Source organism: Bubalus kerabau, chromosome 16, assembly GCF_029407905.1.
Source record: "Bubalus kerabau isolate K-KA32 ecotype Philippines breed swamp buffalo chromosome 16, PCC_UOA_SB_1v2, whole genome shotgun sequence".
Lineage (NCBI taxonomy): Eukaryota > Metazoa > Chordata > Mammalia > Artiodactyla > Bovidae > Bubalus > Bubalus kerabau.
In genome coordinates, this window is record NC_073639.1 from 41,291,567 (window position 1) to 41,306,673 (window position 15,107).

General features: G+C 37.3%; 1 pseudogene; it reads left to right on the plus strand.

Moving 5' to 3' along the window:
* Nucleotides 1-13,408: 13,408 nt before the first annotated feature.
* Nucleotides 13,409-14,274, plus strand: LOC129630331 (securin-like; annotated as a pseudogene).
* The last annotated feature ends 833 nt before the right edge of the window (nt 14,275-15,107 follow it).

Sequence of the window (15,107 nt, forward strand, 5' to 3'; positions counted from 1 at the left end):
TTTAGCTATTCTTTCTGTGTGAACAGGTAAGAGAAAAAAAAGCAATATCTTATCAAAAGCCTATTTTCATTTTTCTTCCAATCACACTCTAATACCATTTACCTCTCCTTGGAATCTTCAAGCATAGAAATATGCTTTCAAAATCATGCTATATAAATTCATGATTGTAGACTTGAATCATGGTAACCTTTTCACATCCTCCTAGAAGGCTAAATCTTAGCATGGGAATATGATTTTGTTTGTTTGCTTGTATTTAATAGATTATATTGTCCTATTAGTAAACAGAAAAGCACAGTTTCTCAGTAATATTCATCAACAAAATATCCCTGCCTCTGTCGAATATAATGAGTGCTACACAGCTATTTCACAGTAATGTGCAGCTAACAGTTGGTGAATTAGAAAAGTTTTCAGCATTTTTCTTTTACACCAGCTTTCAGTGATGATAAAATTGTCAATGTTTTGGGACTTGTGTTCAAGTTCATAATTAAATTTTGCACATAGCATAATTTGGCTGAAACTGAGAAAGAACAGACTGAAAAATAAAATATGTTGTTCTAATAAATGTCTTGAAGACTGTCTCTGCATGTGCATTTTGCCACTTTTAAAAGAAGATTCAGAATTGTCTCAATATCGAAAGAATATACTGCTACTTCAATTTAAAATCTGTTCTTCTTATTGACGTGTATAAATTTTTTTTGCATTTCCATGAAAAACCACACTGTTTTTTTACACCTAGAGCTACATACTTCAGTGTTACAAAGTCCAAGTGAAAAGTCCCATGATAATCATGAAAGGGACTCTCCATATATGACAATATATAGCTATTACAAATGAATAGTCATTGAATTACTCTTCTATACCTCTGCTTATCTACCTACTTTACTTTATTTAATTTTTTAAACATTTCTTTAATGTGGACCATTTTTAAAGTCTTAATTGAATTTATTATTATATTGCTTCAGTTTTATATTTTGGGTTTTTGGCTGGGAGGCTCATGGGATCTTAGCTAGCCGACAGTGATTAAATTTGCACTCCAGTGTTTCAAGGCAAAAATCTTAACCTCTGGACCACCAGGGAAGTCCTGCACACCTATTTTCAAACAAGTTTTGCTTCTAATTCAAGGTTCTATACTTTGTTCAGAATTCTTACCAGAGTATAACAAACGTGCCATATCTGAACTCGGGAATAAAGTATTATTCATTATTTTTTTAGATCAAAACACATCTTGATATATTAATTGCCTTTTAGGAAAATAATTATTATTATAGGTTGAGCAAAGATAAATATATCAATTAGATTAAGGATAGTAACATATAGTATGCTAGTTTTATGTAGTTTAAAAAATTTGATTGTTGACAGAAATATTAAATGATTTTGTTTTCTGTATACTGGTAGACATATGCCACACATCATGCAGGTTCACATAATGTGGTAGTTAGAAACCACACTAGTGTGTGTGTGCATGTGTCTCAGTTTGGGCATATGAAAAAATGGAATCATATCTGACAATATTGGAGAACTAAATTTTAACACTCAAATATATCTTGTTGGTACTTTTAAGTTTCTTTTAAATCTAGGATAATATTTATTTAAATATAATTTATCATACATAAGATTCTAGCATAAGTTTGTGGAATGATTGTAGGTCACAGAATCTTCATCTTCTACACACCCACATATATGTTTTTTAAATAATCAACTGAAAATGAGGATATAACTTCAATCTATGCAATACCTACTAACTATCACATCCATGTACATGTAAAATATAAATGACAGAGGAGTAAGAAAAGTCAAAGAAACAAAAGACTAGTGAGTCTTGACTCTGGAGACTCTATTAAATCAGCTAAATTAAGGCTTTGCAAGTATGTGTAGCAAAAATGTGTGTTGTTACTAGCTCAGTCATGTCTGACTCTTTGCAACCCTTGGGACTTTCCAGGCAAGAATACTAGAGTGGGTTGCTAGTTCATTCTCCAAGAATACTAGAGTGGGTTGCTAGTTCATTCTCCAAGGGATCTTCCTGACCCAGGGATTGAACCTGTGCCTCCAGTGTCTCCTGCATTGGCAAGTGGATTCTTGCCAATGGTGGCTGGTGGCTCAGATGGTAAAGAATAATAAGTACTGCTTAATAATGTAATGCTAACATCTATTTTGGGGGGCTCCAAAATCACTGCAGATGGTGACTGCAGCCATGAAATTAAAAGACACTTGCTCTTTGGAAGAAAAGTTATGAACAACCTAGATGGCATATTGAAAAAGAGAGACATTACTTTGCCAACAAAGGTCTGTCTAGTCAAAGCTTTGGTTTTTCCTGTAGTCATGTATGGATGTGAGAGTTGGACTATAAAGAAAGCTGAACAGCAAAGAATTAATGCTTTTTCACTGTGGTGTTGGAGGAGACTCTTGAGAGTCTCTTGGACAGCAAGGAGATCCAAACAGTTCATCCTAAAGGAAATCAGTCCTGAATATTCATTGTAAGGACTGATGCTGAAGCTGAAACTCCAATACTTTGACCACCTGATGTGAAGAACTGACTCATTTGAAAAGACCCTGATGCTGGGAATGATTGAAGGCAGGAGGAGAAGGGGACGACAGAGGATGAGACGGTTGGATGGCATCACCAACTCAATGGACATGAGTTTGAATAAGCTCTGAGAGTTGGCGATGGACAGGGAAGCCTTGCGTACTGCAATCCATAGGGTCACAAAGAATCGGACACTGAACTAAACTGAACGTCTAATGAATACATATGCATGTACACATGCATATATATATATATATATATATATATATATATATATATATATATATATAATGGCTTCCCTGGTAGCTCAGATGGTAAAGAATCTGCCTACAATGCAGGAGACCTAGGTTCAATTCCTGGGTCAGGAAGATCCCCTGGAGAAGGAAATGGCAACCCACTCCAGTATTCTTGCTTGGGAAGTCCCATGGACAGAGGAATCTGGCAGGCTACAGTCCTTGGGTTGCAAAGCTTCAGACATGACTGAGCGACTAACATTTTTACTTTTCACTTTCACACATATATATCCAAAAATCACTTCTTTGATATTTTTTAACAATTAGTAGTACTTTTTAAAACCAACTACAGACTCAAATTTAATAAAGAAAAATAATATAGAAAACATTCTCAATTCATTGGAAATAAATTGAGAAATAAAATTTTCAAATAAATCAGCTATAAATATGTAAATAAGAAAATTAGTAAACATATACAAGTATTCAAAACAGGACTTTAAAAAAGGAATCAAATTGAAAGGTATAGAATCTATGGATTCTATTAGATGAAAATGAAGCAACATAATTCAAAAATAATGAAGCTCTGACATTTGCTAGAAAAAAAGAAATTTTCAAAGAAAGCCCCTCCCACTCTAATAAAGAGAAAAAGTTGGAAAATTGTCAAAATCAAAATTTTGCCTGAGCATAGTGTAGAGCTAGGTTTGCAAGTTCAACAGGTAAACTCATTTCTAATGAGGAACAAGGAATTATTTAACCCTGGTAGTCTACATAAAAGCAGGCAATAGTAAATCAGCAAAAAGTTTAACAACTTTTTAAAGGCTCGTAGGGGCTACCTTATGAGTTTGGAATGGCTGGGGCTAGGGGCACAAGTGCAGGAGGAGTTCATACACTCTATCGTTTCAGATGGCATATAAGGTCAGAGGCAGGCAGGAGACTGGAGGCAGCTTCCCTGGAGGTGCTGTGAGTCAGGTGACCAGCTGCTGTGGGGAGCTATCCTTGTGCCCTTGCTGAGACTCTTCACACCTAGGAAGCCAAATATTAAGCCCCTAAAGGAAGGGGCAGCCATCTTTCTCACCCCCAGGAACAGGCAATAACTCATTGTTTCCAAGAGTGAAAGCAGACCCTCTGACTCTGATGTAGGGTAGCAAGCACTCAGTGTCTCAAGACACAGGCAGAAAGAATGCTCTGGTGCTGGGGGAGAGGCCAGAAACCTGGTAAACCTGGTCATGAGACCATGTAAAGAGCTGAATTCTACTTACAGGGGCATTGTAGGAAGTTTTATCTTTTCTTTTCTTTCTCTTTTTTTTTTTTTTTTTTTTTTTTACTAAACTCTCATTTTTCTGATAGTAGTTAACTCTCATATGTCTCCAGCTGCCTTCTTAATACATTTGCATATATTTTCCACCCTTTTATTTTATATTTGTATCTTTCAATTTGAAATATGTTTCCTTTTAACAATGTGTATCTGGATCTTTTCCCTTCCTGTCTGAATACATCTACACTATGATTGGATTATTTGATCCATTCACATTGAATTTATTATTATTATCCTTAGAATTACATCTTCCTCTTATTTATTTATTTTTAAATAGGTCTCAGTTCAGTTCAGTTCAGTCACTCAGTCGTGTCCAACTCTCTGCAACCCCATGAACCACAGCACGCCAGGTCTCCCTGTCCATCACCAACTCCCAGAGTCCACCCAAACCCATGTCCATCAAGTTGGTGATGCAATCCAACCATCTCATCCTCTGCTGTCCCCTTCTCCTCTTGCTCCCAGTCCTTCCCAGCATCAGGGTCTTTTCAAATGAGTCAGCTCTTTGTATCAGGTGGCCAAAGTATTGGGGTTTCACCTTCAACATCAGTCCTTCCAGTGAACACCCAGGACTGATCTCCTTTAGGATGGACTGGTTGGATCACCTTGCAGTCTAAGGGACTCTCAAGAGTCTTCTCCAACACCACAGTTCAAAAGCATCAATTCTTTGGCACTTACCTTTCTTTATAATCCAACTCTCACATCCATACATGACCACTGGAAAAACTATAGCCTTGACTAGACGGACCTTTGTTGGGAAAGTAATGTTTCTGTTTTTTAAAATGCTGTCTAGGTTGGTCATAACTTTCCTTCCAAGGAGTAAGCGTCTTTTAATTTTATGGCTGCAATCACCATCTGCAGTGATTTTGGAGCCCAGAAAAATAAAGTCAGTCACTGTTTCCACTGTTTCCCCATGTCTTTTCTATTCCCTTCTTTTACTTTACTGCTTATTTTTGAATTGGGTGACTATTTTCTAAGGTTACATTTAAATTCCTTTCATGATCTTTTCACTGAGTGAAAAAATATTTTTGTCTTTGTTGCTTTAGGGCAAAATAATTTTTAATTAAACAATTTAATATTAATTTAATATTTTCCCTTTGTTGCTTTTGAGTCCTGTCTTAGGGTCTTTTATGATCTGGTTTTCCTTAGTGTCAGTTTTCCTGGTTATTTCTGAAAAAATTAACTGACCTGTGATTTAGCTCCTTACCCATGTGGAACTACCTGCTTCTTATTTGGTTACCTCTAAAATCTATTGTTTTAAAAGAGCCTTCAGGTTTAAGTCCCTTTAAACTTTGCTGTAGAAAAGTCAGAATTTAAGAGAACAGATCTATTGCTCTCTGTTCTTTTTTTTTTTTTAATTGTATTGGTTTTGCCATACATCAACATGAATCCGCCACGGGTGTACACGTGTTCCCAATCCTGAACCCCCCTCCCACCTCCCTCCCCATACCATCCCTTTCCCCTACCTTAATGATTTGCAAAATAATCTGAGTCATATATTTGAAACTGGTATTGAAAATAGTCCCTCCCTACTCTCAGAGTGACCCTCCGGCTTTGTGAGCAGGGCAGTGGGTAGGAAATGGTAGTTCTCTCTTCTTTTAGATCCTAGGATTTTCTTATATTGTCTACATTAAACTGCACGATGTAGCATATCATTAACTTTCTGATCCCGTGATCATCACATGAGCACTTCCATTCCATTAATCTCCAGTCATATCTGCTTTTCTTTTCCTTTAAAATATTATCTGTAGTCTTGAATCTTTACACTTGCTGGTCCTTTTACCTGAAGCACTTTCCCCCATTCTTACAAATTATCTCTTTACTTTCTTCACATACCTGCTTACCAGTAAGATTTTTCTGACTACCCTATTTAAAATTTGAAATTATCTTCCAGAATATACCTATCACATTTGCTGATATTTATTGCCATAATTGAATCAATATGTAACATGCTACATAATTTATTTTCTGTTTATTATCTATATAACCCTATCCAAAACATACATACTATGCAATCAAACAAGAACAGGAATATTTGTCTGTTTTATCTATACTGCAAACAAAAAAGGGTTTGTATGCAGTAAGCACATATTAGGCAGTAAATAAACATATGGGAGATGATTGGATTATTATTTTAATTGGACTCAAAGTACTTTTTGGAGCATATGTTGAACTTTCTGATAATCTCAAATCATTATGCAAAAATGTATGCCTTGAATGTTATTAAACTGTGATAATTGAAAGTAGCATTATTCAGGCAGGTGTTTTCTATTTAATATTCTCTAACTCTCTAAAGTATTAGAGTTAATAGACATAATGAACATTTGGATAGATGATGCTTTTTTAAATATTTTCCATCTCAAATTAAATATAAATGCTTATGTAAACAAGATGTTTGCTATGTTAAACAATGATCCCTTTCATATATAATTAAAATCCAAATTATTATGCATTATATTTATTTAGTTATAGAAGCTGTTGGTCCTTTTTATATTACCCATGACACAAAGAGCATGTTTATATGAAATAAATAAAAGATGTTGCATATATAGTATTCCAGAAAAATATCAGTGTATTTGGGGATATTAATGTTTAAGTTTTAAAATTAACTCATCAAATAAAAAGTATACCATTTATCACTGAAAGTATCTACAACTTTATTAAAATTTCTGTCAACAGTGTGGTAATTTATGCTTACTCCAACATCCAACATGAAATAACTTGCTTTTGATTTATCTTACTTGTATGTATTGTGCATAAAATTTTTTACCATGTTATTCAAATATATTCATTTTCTTCTTTTGTTCTTACCTCAGTTTTGAATTTTGCTGATGTCAGTTATAATTATCTGAACTGAAAACCACCATCCAAAAAAGTTGTAATCTTTAAAGAAAATTATAATATAAGAAAATATTATATATATTCTTATACATAATATAAGAAAATTATACTATAATATAAAATTATAATATAATATAATTATAATATACTAGTTATACTTGAAATACCTAAGTGTGTTACTTAGAAATTCCATTTTTTAATTCTTTCAGAAAATGTCTAAGCTCAAGTTTTATTCTTTAAAATATTTACCCATTTAAACTTTCCTGGGATTTTTTCCCCCCATAAGAGCTATCATAATAATGATATAATTTTGACATAATAATGTCAGAAAGCAACGTTGGAATAGGAGTGTTTCAAAATTGGGAAAGGAGTGTGTCAAGGCTGTATAGTGTCACCCTGTTCATTTAACTTATATGCAGAATACATCATGTGAAATGCTGGGTTGGATGAATCACAAGCTGGAATCAAGATGCCAGGAGAAATATCAATAATGACAGATATGAAAACAACAACTAAATGAACTGGAGGTACACAACCTTCTAGGAAAAAAAAAAAGAAAGAAACAAGAGAAAGAGAAACTCAAGTAAGATGGTAGGTGTTGCCAGAGGCATCAGAGGGCAGACACACAAAACATAATCACAGAAAACTAGTCAATCTAATCACATGGACCAAAGCCTTGTCTAACTCAATAAAACTAAGCCATGCCATGTGGGGCCACCCAAGAAGGGCGGGTCATGGTGGAGAGGTCTGACAGAATGTGGTCCACTGGAGATCAGATCAGATCAGAGAAGTCGCTCAGTTGTGTCCAACTCTTTGCGACCCCATGAATTGCAGCACACCAGGCCTCCCTGTCCCTCACCAACTCCCGGAGTTCACCCAGACTTACGTCCATTGAGTCAGTGATGCCATCCAGCCATCTCATCCTCTGTCATCCCCTTCTCTTCTTGCCCCCAATCCCTCCCAGCATCAGAGTCTTTTCCAATGAGTCAACTCTTTGCATGAGGTGGCCAAAGTATTGGAGTTTCAGCTTTAGCATCATTCTTTCCAAAGAAATCCCAGGGCTGATGTCCTTCAGAATGGACTGGTTAGATCTCCATGCAGTCCAAGGGACTCTCAAGAGTCTTCAACATCACAGTTCAAAAGCATCAATTCTTCGGCGCTCAGCTTTCTTCACCATCCAACTCTCACATCCATACATGACTACTGGAAAAACTATAGCCTTGACTAGACGAACCTTTGTTGGCAAAGTAATGTCTCTGATTTTGAATATGCTAACTAGGTTGGTCATAACTTTCTTCCCAAGGAGTAGCATCTTAATTTCATGGCTGCAGTCACCATCTACAGTGATTTTGGAGCCCAGAAAAATAAAGTCTAACACTGTTTCCCCATCTATTTCCCATGAAGTGATGGGACTGGATGCCATGATCTTCGTTTTCTGAATGTTGAGCTTTAAGCCAACTTTTTCATTCTCCACTTTCACTTTCATCAAGAGGATTTTGAGTTCCTCTTCACTTTCTGCCATAAGGGTGGTGTCATCTGCATATCTGAGGTTACTGATATTTCTCCTGGCAATCTTGATTCCAGCTTGTGTTTATCCAGTCCAGCGTTTCTCATGATGTACTCTGCATAGAAGTTAAATAAACAGGGTAACAATATACAGCCTTGACAAACTCCTTTTGCTATTTGGAACCAGTCTGTTGTTCCATGTTCAGTTCTAACTGTTGCTTCCTGACCTGCATACAGATTTCTCAAGAGGCAGATCAGGTGGTCTGGTATTCCCATCTCTTTCAGAATTTTCAATGGTTTATTGTGATCCACACAGTCAAAGGCTTTGGCATAGACAATAAAGCAGAAATAGATGTTTTTCTGGAACTCTCTTGTTTTTTCCATGATCCAGCGGATGTTGGCAATTTGATCTCTGGTTCCTCTGCCTTTTCTAAAACCAGCTTGAACATCAGGAAGTTCACGGTTCACATATTGCTGAAGCCCGGCTTGGAGAATTTTGAGCATTATTTTACTCGCGTGTGAGATCACTGCAATTGTGCGGTAGGTAGTTTGAGCATTCTTTGGCATTACTTTCTTTGGGATTGGAATGAAAACTGACCTTTTCCAGTCCTGTGGCCACTGCTGAGCATTCCAAATTTGCTGGCATATTGAGTGCAGCACTTTCACAGCATCATCTTTCAGGATCTGAAATAGATCAACTGGAATTCTATCACCTCCATTAGCTTTGTTCATAGTGATGCTTTCTAAGGCCCACTTGGCTTCACGTTCCAGAATGTCTGGCCTAGGTCAGTGATCACACCATCATGATTATCTGGGTTGTGAAGATATTTTTTGTACAGTTCTTCTTTGTATTCTTGCCACCTCTTCTTAATATCTTGTTTCTCTTAGGTCAATACCATTTCTGTCCTTTATGAAGCCCATCTTTGCATGAAATGTCCCCTTGGTATCTCTAATTTTCTTGAAGAGATCTCTAGTCTTTCCCATTCTGTTGTTTTCCTCTATTTCTTTGCATTGATTGCTGAGGAAGGCTTTCTTTTCTCTCCTTGCTATTCTTTGGAACTTTGCATTCGGATGCTTATATTTTTCCTTTTCTCCTTTGCTTTTTGCTTCTCTTCTTTTCACAGCTATTTGTAAGGCCTCCCCAGACAGCCATTTTGCTGTTTTGCATTTCTTTTCCATGGGGATGGTCTTGATCCCTGTCTCCTGTACAATGTCATGAACCTCATTCCATAGTTCATCAGGCATTCTATCTATCAGATCTAGGCCCTTAAATCTATTTCTCACTACCACTGTATAATCATAAGGCATTTGATTTAGGTCATACCTGAATGGTGTAGTGGTTTTCCCTACTTTCTTAAATTTACGTCTGAATTTGACAATAAGGGGTTCATGATCTGAGCCACAGTCAGCTCCTGGTCTTGTTTTTGCTGACTTGGCTGCAAAAATATAATCAACCTGATTTTGATTTGACCATCTGTTGATGTCCATCTCTAGAGTCTTCTCTTGTGTTGTTGGAAGATGGTGTTTGTTATGACCAGTGCATTCTCTTGGCAAAACTCTATGAGTCTTTGCCCTGCTTCATTTTGTATTCCAAGGCCAAATTTGCCTGATACTCCAGGTGTTTCTTGACTTCCTACTTTTGCATTCCAGTCCCCTATAATGAAAAGGACATCTTTTTGGGGTGTTAGTTCTAAAAGGTCTTGTAGGTCTTCATAGAACCTTTCAACTTCAGCTTCTTCAGCGTTACTGGTTGGGCATAGACTTGGATTACTGTGATATTGAATGGTTTGCCTTGGAAACAAACAGAGATCATTCTGTCATTTTTGAGATTGCATCCAAGTACTGCATTTTGGACTCTTTTGTTGATCATTATGGCTACTCCATTTCTTCTGAGGGATTCCTGCCCTCAGTAGTAGATATAATGTTCATCTGAGTTAAATTCACCCATTCCAGTCCATTTCAGTTGGCTGATTCCTAGAATGTCGACGTTCACTCTTGCCATCACTTGTTTGACCACTTCCAATTTGCCTTGATTGGAAGTGGTCCACTGGAGAAGGGAATGGCAAACCACTTCAGTATTCTTGTCTTGAGAACCCCATAAACAGTATGAAAAGGCAAAATTATAGGGTACTGAAAGAGCAACTCCCCAGGTCGGTAGGTGCACAAGTTGCTCCTGGAGATCAGTGGAGAAATAATTCCAGAAAGAATGAAGGGATGGAGCCAAAGCAAAAACAATCCCCAGTTGTGGATGTGACTGGTGATAGAATCAAGGTCCGATGCTGTAAAGAACAATATTGCATAGGAACCTGGAATGTCAGGTCCATGAATCAAGGCAATTTGGAAGTGGTCAAACAGGAGATGGCAAGAGTGAACGTCAACATTCTAGGAATCAGAGAACTAAAATGGACTGGAATGGGTGACTTTAACTCAGATGACCGTTATATCTACTACTGTGGGCAGGAATCCCTTAGAAGAAATGGAGTAGCCTTCATGGTTAACAAAAGAGTCTGAAATGTAGTATTTGGATGCAACCTCAAAAACGACAGAATGGTCTCTGTTTGTTTACAAGGCAAACCATTCAATATCACAGTAATCCAAGTCTATGCCCAACCAGTAATGCTAAAGAAGCTGAAGTTGAATGGTTGGTTCTCTGAAGACCTACAAGACCTTTTAGAACTAACACCCAGAAAAGATATGCTTTTCATTACAGGAGACTGGAATGCAAAAGTAGGAAGTCAAGAAACACCTGGGGTAACAGGCAAATTTGGCCTTGGAATAGGGAATGAAGCAGGGCAGAGGCTAATAGAGTTTTGCCAAGAGAATGCACTGGTCATAGAAAACACCCTCTTCCAACAACACAAGAGAAGACTCTACACATGGAGATCACCAGATGGTCAACACTGAAATCAGATTGATTATATTCTTTACAGCCAAAGATGGAGAGGGTCTATACAGTCAGCAAAAACAAGACCGGGAGCTGAATGTGGCTCAAATCACAAACTCCTTATTGCCAAATTCAGACTTAAACTGAAGAAAGTGGGGAAAATCACTACACCATTCAGGTATGACCTAAATCAAATCCCTTATGATCATACAGTGGAAGTGAGAAATAGATTTAAGGGACTAGATATGATAGACAGAGTGCCTGATGAACTATGGATGGAGGATCGTGACATTGTACAGGAGACAGGGATCAAAACCATCCCCATGGAAAAGAAATGCAAAAAAGCAAAATGGCTGTCTGGGGAGGCCTTCCAAATAGCTGTGAAAAGAAGTGAAAAGCAAAGGAGAAAAGGAAAGATATAAGCATCTGAATGCAGAGTTCCAAAGAATAGAAAGGAGAGAAAAGAAAGCCTTCCTCAGTGATCAAGGCAAAGAAATAGAGGAAAACAACATAATGGGAAAGACTAGAGATCTCTTCAAGAAAATTAGAGATACCAAGGGAACATTTCATGCAAAGATGGGCTCAATAAAGGACAGAAATGGTATGGACCTAACAGAAGCAGAAGATATTAAGAAGAGGTGGCAAGAATACACAGAAGAACTGTACAAAAAAGATGTTCAAAACAAAGATAATTATGATGGTGTGATCCCTGACCTAGAGCCAGACATCCTGGAATGTGAAGTCAAGTGGGCCTTAGAAAGCATCACTATGAACAAAGCTGGTGGAGGTGATGGAATTCCAATTGAGCTAGATCCTTTCAGATCCTGAAAGATGATGCTGTGAAAGTGCTGCACTCAATATGCCAGCAAATTTGGAATGCTCAGCAGTGGCCACAGGAATGCAAAAGGTCAGTTTTCATTCTAATCCCAAAGAAAGGCAATGCCAAAGAATGCTCAAACTACCGCACAATTGCACTGATCTCACACGCGAGTAAAATAATGCTCAAAATTCTCCAAGCTGGGCTTCAGCAATATGTGAACCGTGAACTTCCAGATATTCAAGCTGGTTTTAAAAAAGGCAGAGGAACCAGAGATCAAATTGCCAACATCTTCTGGATCATCAAAAAAGCAAGAGAGTTCCAGAAAATCATCTACTTCTGCTTTATTGTCTATGCCAAAGCCTTTGACTGTGTGGATCACAAGAAACTGTGGGAAATTCTGAAAGAAATGGGAATACCAGACCACCTGATCTGCCTCTTAAGAAACCTGTATGCAGGTCAGAAATCAACAGTTAGAACTGGACATGGAACAACAGACTGGTTCCAAATAGGAAAAGGAGTACGTCAAGCCTGGCATGTGTTCATGGGGTCACAAAATGTTGGACACTAATTAGTGGCTGAACAACAACAATATCTTTTAACTGTAAAAAATAAGGCATGTTTAATAGTTGAACTCTAGGAAAAATGCAAATAACACAGAGAACTATGGGAAAATTTATATTATGTGAAGTGTGTAGAATATATCTAGGTATGAGAGACAGTCATCTATAGACCTTACAGTAAACACATTTAAATTTCAGAGCTTAATATTATTGTAAAAGTGTCTAAATAAACAATATTGATAATGGGATAGATATTAATTTGACTTATAAAATGTATGGCTTGCAGTATAAGGTGTCCCACCACTGTATTTGTATTAGGCCTATTATTCAAGTGCTATTATAAGAAACTCCATTAAGTCCTACTGGACTTAGAAGTATATGCATGTCATATTTGGTAAGAAAAACATTCTTTAAGTGAAAAGTAGGTTTGTTTACTACTGGCAGAGAATAAACTCTTGACTAAACTAAACTAAACACTGGGTAAAATTACTATACAACTTAAGTTGTACATTATAAAATGTTTATTATCTGATATATTGAATAAAACAACTGAATTCCATAGCAACACACTCATAGAACAGAGAATCAACCCTAGTCTAGACAAGCCTAAAATACTGGGGCCTTGTTGAGCATTGGCCCAATTTACTTGCAAGTTAGACTTTCACTTGCAAGGTGAAAAAAAAAATCACAGTGACATTAGATTAGAAATAAAGTGCACAATAAATGTAATGCACTTAGTCATCCCCAAATTATCCTCCATTAAATCAATCCCTAGTGCCAAAAAAAGGTTGGGATCTCTGCACTGGAGACTCTATCATCAGCCTAGTGTCACCCCAATAAAGGTGAGTTACTGTCCCTATTCCCAGTTCCAGAAAGTAACCTGATGTTTGTCACAAGAGAAAAAGGAGGCCATAAGAATAGATATAGCTCCAAAATTATCCGCAAAAACCCTGACTTTATTTGAAACAGAATGTGAGGAAATTAAGGTTAAAGAGCACTCTTAAAAATGGTAAAGATGTGAACTGTAAGCAGTTGGTAACTCTACTTACAATTTACAAAGTGAAGCTGGGGTCTGAGCCTTCTGTAAAACTTTAGAGGGGAGACCTTAGGTTTCAACACCATATGTTGGTAAAATGTTGATGCTCCACCCACCTTACCCAGAGCTGCCAGAAAGGCACTGGAAACTGTCAGTCTCAGAAAAGTTAAGAAAGACTAGTGAACCACTCAGATAGAAACACAACCTTCTCTACCAAAAGCATGACTGGGAAGGTCATTAAAGCAAAAAGCTCAGTGACTACCACAGTTAACACTTATCCAGAAATAGAAAAATCCCTCCCCTTCAATCCACTAGGTTTTCAGTTTCGTCCTGCCTGAAGAGCGCCAGATAGCACACTTTTCCTTGAATGGAGTGCTGCTGATGATCCTCTGTGATGAGAGGGGACTTGAAAAGTTGTTACACTTGCACCCACTTCACCTCTGAAAATGTGTCCTCCATCATGCGAGTCTAATCTGTTGCAGCCCCCCAAGTTTTCTATTGACCCTGGATGTTGAATTGCCACCTGCTTGCTATGACTTAGGTATTAAAGTTCCATAGCACTTCATAGTTTGTATTAATCATGCATATTAACAAAGCAACTCATTGTTTAACAGACACTTCCAAAAAAATAAAAATAAAGAAAGTTTACAATTTACAAATTGTAGGTCAACAATTTTACTAGAGAGAATCAGAGAAATGCACAGCCAAGAAAATCCCCCCACCTCCAACCCCGAGTTCAGAGCAAATCACAGAGAGGAATCATAGAACTTCTAAAAAAAAAAACTCTGAATGTAATTTGAGCAGACGTTTCAGCAAATTGTCCCCAGGCAGGGTTTGTTGAAACAATAGTGAATTCAGCCAGCAATTACTGGAGCCTAGTAATTTGGTATGATATGACAAAGACAGATTAATACAGAGATCAGACAAGGAAACAGTCTGAGAGTGTCCTGCTAAAACCAATGTCATTCAAGAAGGATTGTGGAAATGTTAAAGGCCATACCTTCTGTGCAGTAGCATTAGACTTCAACTTGTGTGAGTGGACTATCAGTTCAGTTCAGTCGTCCAGTCATGTCTGCCTCTTTGTAACCCCATGGACTGAAGCAAACCAGGCTTCCCTGTCCAGCACCAACTCTCGGAGCTTGCTCAAACTCATGTCCTTCGAGTCAGTGATGCCATCCAACCACCTTATCCTCTGTTGTCCCCTTCTCCTCCTGCCTTCAATCTTTCCTAGCATCAGGGTGGACTATATCTCACTCTAATAGTCCAATAAAGTCATAAATGAATAAAAACTACAAGAAGCTCTGTTAAACAGTATGTGGATTTGCTATGTTATGTAAATTATCTTACTTTTAAAAACAATAAAAAGATAAATACAAAGGAAAAAAACGTGA